A 7,968-nucleotide genomic window follows, 5' to 3' on the forward strand; every position below is an offset into this window, starting at 1 on the left:
ATATATATATATATATATATATATATATATATATATATAGGCAATGAACGAGATGGGGTAGAAATTAATAAATCACTTACAGAACGTAGCAACTGATGATAGATTTGTCGAGCTCGCGCAGATTGAACAGCTGGAACAATTCACTCCGATGAATTGTTATATAGTAATGTTTGAAGTGATGCTCATATCTAACTTCCGCATAAATATAGTCTTTGGCGTTTTTAAGTTTTATGTAATCCTTGTACCAATTTAGCAGACCTTTCATTTGTCGAGGTAGATCCTCTTCCTGCGCAGGCTCGACGAGAGGGCCATTCTTCACATATGTAAATACTACGTCCTTCATTGGCGCCTCATCAAGGCCTAATAATGCACGAAGAGTGATACCTAAGTCGGCCGCTTGTTCTCTGGCACTCGTTACAGTCAATCCATGTGCTGCCGCAGCTGCTATGATATCGGGGGCATCCGGACCGGCGGCTTGCACTATGAGCGGGGCGATCGATTGTTTACTTTGTTCCCCGAGCTGGGCAACTTCTTTCCCCCTTTCTAATTTTTTCTCGGCCTCCTCCAAGGCTTTCTTCTCCTGCTTCTCCGCCAACTCTTGGTTCCTCTTGAACGCGAGTGCTTGCCTACGAAGTTCACGTGCATAGTCGTCAGGCAGATTCTTCGCGGCTTGGGACGGTGTGTTCAAAAATGACTTAGCCCAGCTCTTTTCCTTGTCAGAAAATACTTGCTTGGGCTCGGGCTCTCTTTTCTTCTTGCAGTCCGCCTTCCATTTCTCATAATCAGCAGCCGCGTGTGCGTCGACTTCCTCGGCACTACGTTCCCAAGGCCTTGTGGGGAGAGGCTTCAGTGATGGCTCTGGTATCTTTGTGGTTCTAGGTACATAAGGGTCCGGGTTAATAACCCAGGACTGCTTCTGCTTCTTCGCCGGAGGTGGATTGGGGGGCGGCGTCTGATCACCCGCCAGACGAGGACTGGGGGGCGGCGTCTGCTTACCCGCCGAAGGTGAATTGGGGGGCGGCGTCGGCTGACGTGAAGGAGGTGTAGGTGAAGCACCACCACCACCACCGCCACCGCCACCACCACCACCGTAGGGGGGTGGACTTGTTGGCGCCTCGCCTGGAAACTTGATAAACTTCTTTTGCCATAGAATGAAGTGGCGCTTGACATCTCCAAGTCTTCTCGCCCCTTCAGGTGTAGCAATGTCAATGTCCAGGTCCTCAAACCCTTGGACTATGTCCTCCACCGTGACACGAGCATAGCCATCTTGAATGGGGTTGTTGTGGTGGAGTGCTCCATGTAAACATGGTAAAGCACTGCCGATGGCTACCTTCATGGACATGTTCCCGATAGGATAATACAGATGACATTCTTTCATCTCCTTTATATCGTCCACGGGGTAGCGAGGAGGCTCCGGTGCAGTAATTTTGACCACCAGAGGCTCCGGTGCAGTAATTTCGATCGTCGGTGCACCAGCCGGTGGGGCCTCCGTGGAAGCCACGCTGCTTCTTCTCTGCTGCTGGCTTCCGAGATCCATTGGATGATCTTCATGCTGCGCCCGAGCTGCATCTCTTTCGGCTACTAGTACACTCACGGTTTTCTTCATCACATCCATTTCCGATACCAACTGCGCCACAACATCTGCATCCCGATCCATCTTTCTCTTACGGCTTCTGTAACCGTACGGGTCATCGTTCTGGGGGAACCCTATTTTCCACGGAATGGGCCCCATGCCTCGTACACGTCCTCCGTGTTCAGGATTCCCGAGGGCTTTTGTCAGCGCGTCGTTCTCTCTGTTGAACTTGATCTTCCCCTCTTGAGCATCCCTCATTGCCTCAATAAGCTTTTCGGTGGGTTTAATTATTTTGCCCCGGTAAACACACTCCCCTGTCTCTGGGTTCAGCGATCCCCCATGCCCGTACCACCAGCTTTTGGCCCTTGGGTCCCATCTCTCCGTACCTGGACGGATTCCTCGCGCCCTCAGCTCGTTCTCCATCTTCTCCCACCTAGGCTCCCAAAGGCGATACCCTCCTGGCCCCATAATATGATTGTACTCCTTCTTAGCCGCATTTTTCTTATTTTTTTCGATAGTTCAAGGAACTGCTCCGATTTCTTTTGCTTCACAAATTCTGGCCAATCATGTTTCAGTTTCTCATATTGTCCTTTGAAATCCGGAGTCTTGTTCTGGTTGACATAGTCACGGGCTAGATTTTGCTTGAATTTCTGGAATGCATTGGCCATCTTTTGAAGAGCGAACTGTTTGAGTAGCTTCCTCCTCTTCTTGTTTTCCTCAATCTTGTTACCCTCCTCATCGAATTTGTGGTATTCCGGAGGTAGGACGACATGTTCCATAAGCTTTTGCAAGCAATCTTTTTTTGTTCTCTTCTCGACAAAAGTGAAACCAAGACGTGCCTTCTTTGGCTCATTCCACTCCTGGACGGTGATCGAGACGTTGTCTCTAACAACGGCTCCGCATTGGTTGATAAACTTGGTGGTGTTCTTCTCGGGCTCCAGCGGCTTGCCGGTTGCACTGTCTACAACCTCGATGGTATATATTTCTCCTTGTTTCAGCGTCTTGGTTGCGCCACGCTTTGACGACGTACTCGATTGTTTCGATGATCCGACCGAGGGCTAAAATAAGAAAGAGAGTCGCGCGCGTTAGTACACACATATTTATTCAAATCAGTTAGTTTGTATCACCAGAGGCTCAATGTATATATATTATTCATAGCGTATATCTTATATGGATCCCCTTATTCTTTTTTTTTCAGAATTTGGATTTAATAAATTCCTTTTACAAGGAAAGTCCGAAAAAATACTTTTTATTTTTAGATCAAGTAAAAAAAAGATATACAGTTGGTCATATAATCGCGGTTATATGGATATTTTTTATACTAGGGTCTTTACTCTCGGTATAAGAAGATTAACCGAACTAACGGAGTTTTTCGAGAACCCTGAGTATCGGACGATTGATAACTAGAATCGCTAATAGTCGTCGTGGATTGACTCGGACTTATAGAAGATGCCTCACTCGAAGTAGAATTTGCATCGAATAAAAAGAAGCGGGGCATGATTATATACTAGTTATATGTTTTTGCCTCACCTGCTACCCCGTTGTTCCTAAAATCAGCCAACTGTCCTTGAAGAAATGATAGATTATTATCGCTTTCCCCATGTTTTTGTTTTGAATTGACATAGAGAAAGATTTCTCGCGTTCCCTTAATTCAGGAATAGGTGGCGAAGGCTACTTGGCGGACTATATATAAAGGAAAGGGGTGATTTTTCCTTTACGGCAATAAGAGTTGATTCCCTTGCTTGTAGTTTTGGATCGATTCCGTGTATTTAACATATTTAAGAGTGGTTAGGAGAGAGAATCAATGTTTAGTAGTAGGCCCGGTTCACCAGGTTCTACCACTGTTCGGCCCAATCATAGTCAAAATCTGAGGTACCTCGGCGCCGGAGGTGGTTGGTACTTCCAATTGAAGATCGTCGTTTATCGACGTTTCTTCGGCATCATCTTGCTGACGGCGCCCTTCATCTTCACCGTCAAGGTTCAGATAAGAAGAGATATCATCTTCTTCTTGTCCGGTCGGCACATATAGAATATCGCCTTTTATGATGCCGAACATATGGTCTTCAGCGTCCGGATCATAGTTGTCCATAATCGGATCAGCTCTATCGTCCGCCATATGTCAGTCCTGAAAACATGTAGTAAAAACAAATTAATTAAGTGAAGAAGGGGGGCGGTGGCGGTGGCGAAAGGGGGGCAGTGGCGGTGGCGGTGGCGAAAGGGGGGTGGCGGTGGCGGTGGCGAAAGGGGGACAGTGGCGGTGGGTGATCGGCGCAGCCTCAATGATCAGACGACACACCTATTATATGTTAAGAAAATATAACATTCCAAAGTATAATTTTTACTTAATAACATTCCTCTCTCTCGTAAAAAAAACAAAAAAAACCCGCGCGTATACGGAGGGGAGGCGAGGGCGTAAATATAACATTCAAAATTATCAAGTTTTATTTTTTTGTTAACTATATATAGTTACTAATTAATTCATTAATTATAATTACAAAGTTTTAAGTTTTTTTTGTTAAGTAAATTAAATTTACACTTTAATTAGTTAAATTTTTAAGTCAATTTTTTAACTTATTTAAAAACAATTTAATTAATTAAGTTTTTAGTTTTGTTTTTTGAATTTGTAACTAATTAAGTTTGTTTAGTTTCTTCACATATACACGTACGTACGTTTACAATTTAAATTAAGTTACAAATTAAGTTTGTTTAGTTTCTTCACATATACACGTACGTACGTTTACAATTTAAATTAAGTTACAATTTTAATTAAAAAAACTTAGTTACGATTTAAAAAAAAAAAAACCGGCCAGGGGGTGCCCTTGGCACTTTCTCCTCTCCCTCTATCTCTCTCTCGATCTCTGCCTGCAGGGGGCGACGGAGGGCGTCGGGCGGCGAGCGAGGGAGGTGGGCGGCAACGACGCGTCGATCGGGCGGCGAGAGCGGCGGCGGCCGGCGAGGGAGGCGGCGGCGCGCGCGACAAGAACCGGCGAGGGAGGGCGCCCGCGCGACGGCGCGCGTCGATCGACTTACGGCGGGCGCGGGCGGCGACGGCGAGGGCGAGCGCGGGCGGCGAGGGCGGCGACGGTCGGCGGCGGGCGAGGGCGGCGACGTGCGCAGGGCGGGGAGCCCGACGGCGTCGCGAAAGCAGCGAGGTGGGCGCGAGAAGCTCCACGATCGACGGAGAAAACGAGTACGAACCGCATCCGTCCGCGGCCGCGGTATTTATACCGTCGGGGCTTTAGTCGCGGTTGGGGTCACCAACCGCGACTAAAGGGTAGCGCCTTTAGTCGCGGTTGGTGACCCCAACCGCGACTAAAGCCTTTTTTTCGCCCCATTTGCGGTTCCCGCGGAAAAAGGCTTTAGTCGCGGTTGGCCTGGCCAACCGCGACTAAAGGCATTTTTCAAAATTATTTCATTTTCTAAATGTGAAAAATAAAACTAATTCATGTCTAAATGTGAAAAATACAAATAATATATCATAAAATTCAAAAAAATAAAACTAATTTAATTCAAAATATTAAAAATACAAATTATATATCAAAAAAATCAGAAAAATAAAACTAATTCATTTCAATATGTTAAAAATACAAATAATATATCAAAAAATTAAGAAAAATAAAACTAATTCAATTCAAAATGTTTAAAATACATATAATATATCAAAAAATTCATAAAAATAAAACTAATTCAATTCAAAATCTTAAAAATACAAATAATATATCAAAAAATTCAGAAAAATAAAACTAATTCAATTCAAAATTTTAAAAATACAAATTATCAAAAAATTCATAAAAATAAAACTAATTCAATTCAAAATTTCTTCCCGGCCGCCTCTGTCTTCTCGTTGGCCCCCTCTTCCCGCCTCTGTCTTTCCGCCGACCCCCTCTTCCCGCCTCGTCTTCCCGCCATTTCTTCCCTGTCTTCCCGCCTCTTTCTTCCCGCCAATTATTTCCCGCCAATTTCTTCCCGCCTCTTTCTTCCCGCCAATTTTTTCCCGCCAATTTCTTCCCGCCTCTTTCTTCCCGCCACTTTCTTCCCGCTCCCATTTTTCCCGCCATTTGTCACTCCATATATGTAGCCCGGCTTGGCCAGCATTATCACATCTCTACAATCTCTCATCACTCTCTCATGGCTTCCACCGCACCCACTCTAACCTACCAGCAGGTGGAGGAGCTTTGCGCCTCGAACTACCCTTGCCCACCGGGCTACCGCGTCCCCGCCGGCTGGAGCCTAAGCGCCGGCGGCGTGCCGGTCCCTCCCGTCCCTCAGGGTACTGCGCGCCGGGCGGCCATCACGAACCACTACTACCTCGACCTCACGCCGGAGCAGCGGATGAATCCCCGCTGGCATCCCGATAACCAGCATACTTGGGACGCCTTCTTCATCAATCGGCGTGAGAGGGCGCTCGCCAGGTATGAGGAGGACGGTCTGCCTCCTGGAAACTTCCATGAGGCCGGCCGTTGGCTATGGTGGTACGGCCGGACTCTGCAGAGCGTCATGGACTACATCACGGCCGGCGACATCCCCCGCCTCCGCTACCCTCAGTTCGAGCCACGAGCGCCGCCCGACGACAGCGACGACAGCAGCGACGACGACGGCGGCAACTTAGAAGGCGACGACTACCAGTACAACGGCGGCGGCTATGAAGACTACAAGTATGCATATTATACGCCTAGGTAGGAGTATGACTGAATCACTCCAAATTTCATGTATCATCAGTGCTATCTCGAGTCAATTGAATCATTCGAAAATGGACACCAAACACATCACGGGTAATATAATTCACATGATCCATTCAACAAAGTTTGGTACAATAAATTATTACACATCATTTCTTTCCTTGTGTCCCTGCTTGCTTACGATTGTGCCGTATCCATGGAGCATCCTCATCATTTAACTTAATGCTTGGGTCGGTGTTCACTTTGAAGGGCGGAATTTCAGCAAACATATTATAATCTTCTGACATGTCTGTCTTGTCCTCCACTCCCACGATGTTTCTTTTCCCTGAAAGAACAATGTGGCGCTTTGGATCATCGCATGATGTACTGATCGTTTTCTTATCTTTCCGTTTCCTCGGTTTGCTACTCATGTCCTTCACATACAAAACCTGAGCGACATCTTTCGCTAGGACGAATGGTTCGTCAAGGTAACCAAGATTGTTGAAATCCACCATTGTCATTCCGTATTGCTGGTCCACCTTTACCCCACCTCCTGTTAGCTTGAACCATTTGCACCGGAACAAAGGGACCCTAAAGGAGGGTCCATAGTCAAGTTCCCATATCTCCTCTACGTAACCATAATATGTGACCTTTTGCCCATTCTCGGTTGCTGCATCAAAGCGGACACCACTGTTTTGGTTGGTGCTCTTTTTATCTTGGGCGATCGTGTAAAATGTATTCCCATTTATCTCGTACCCTTGGAAAGTCGTTATAGTCGAAGATGGTGTCTTGGCCAACATGTACAGCTGATCTACAACATGATCGTCATTCATTAAATGTTTTCTCAACCAACTACCGAAAGTCTCCATGTGGGCCTTCCTAATCCAGGATTCAGGCTTCCCAGGGTTGTCCGAGCGTAAAATATTCTTGTGTTTCTCAAAGTACGGAGCCACCAAGCTGGAATTGGTCAGAACTGTGTGGTGTGCTTCGATCGAGAATGGCCGTCCATACATATCGTTGATTTCCTTCCGATCGTGCCTTTTCCACTTAGTCTCCCCTCGTGCCGCGATCGAGGAAGACCAATCGGCTTAAGGTCAGGAACAAAGTCAACACAAAACTCAATTACCTCCTCATTTCCATAGCCCTTGGCGATGCTTCCTTCTGGCCTAGCACGGTTACGAACATATTTCTTTAATATTCCCATGAACCTCTCGAAGGGGAACATATTGTGTAGAAATACAGGACCGAGAATGGAAATCTCATCGACTAGGTGAACCAGGAGGTGCGTCATAATATTGAAGAAGGATGGCGGGAACACCAACTCGAAACTGACAAGACATTGGATCACATCGTTCTGTAACCGTGGTAGAACTTCTGGATTGATTACCTTCTGAGAGATTGCATTGAGGAATGCACATAGCTTCACAATGGCTACTCGAACATTTTCCGGCAGGAGCCCCCTCAAAGCAATCGGAAGCAATTGCGTCATAATCACGTGGCAGTCGTGAGACTTCAGGTTTTGGAACTTTTTCTCCGCCATGTTTATTATTCCCTTTATATTGGACGAGAATCCAGACGGGACCTTCATACTGCTCAGACATTCAAAAAAGATGACCTTCTCTTCTTTGGTCAGAGCGTAGCTGGCACGACCTTGAAACCGTTCCGGATGCCGGTCATCAGATTCTTTCAAACTTTGTTGGTCCTGCCATGCTTTCTTTGTATCATTTGACTTCCCAT

This window comes from Lolium perenne, chromosome 4 (assembly GCF_019359855.2).
Source record: "Lolium perenne isolate Kyuss_39 chromosome 4, Kyuss_2.0, whole genome shotgun sequence".
NCBI classification, from domain to species: Eukaryota; Viridiplantae; Streptophyta; class Magnoliopsida; order Poales; family Poaceae; genus Lolium; species Lolium perenne.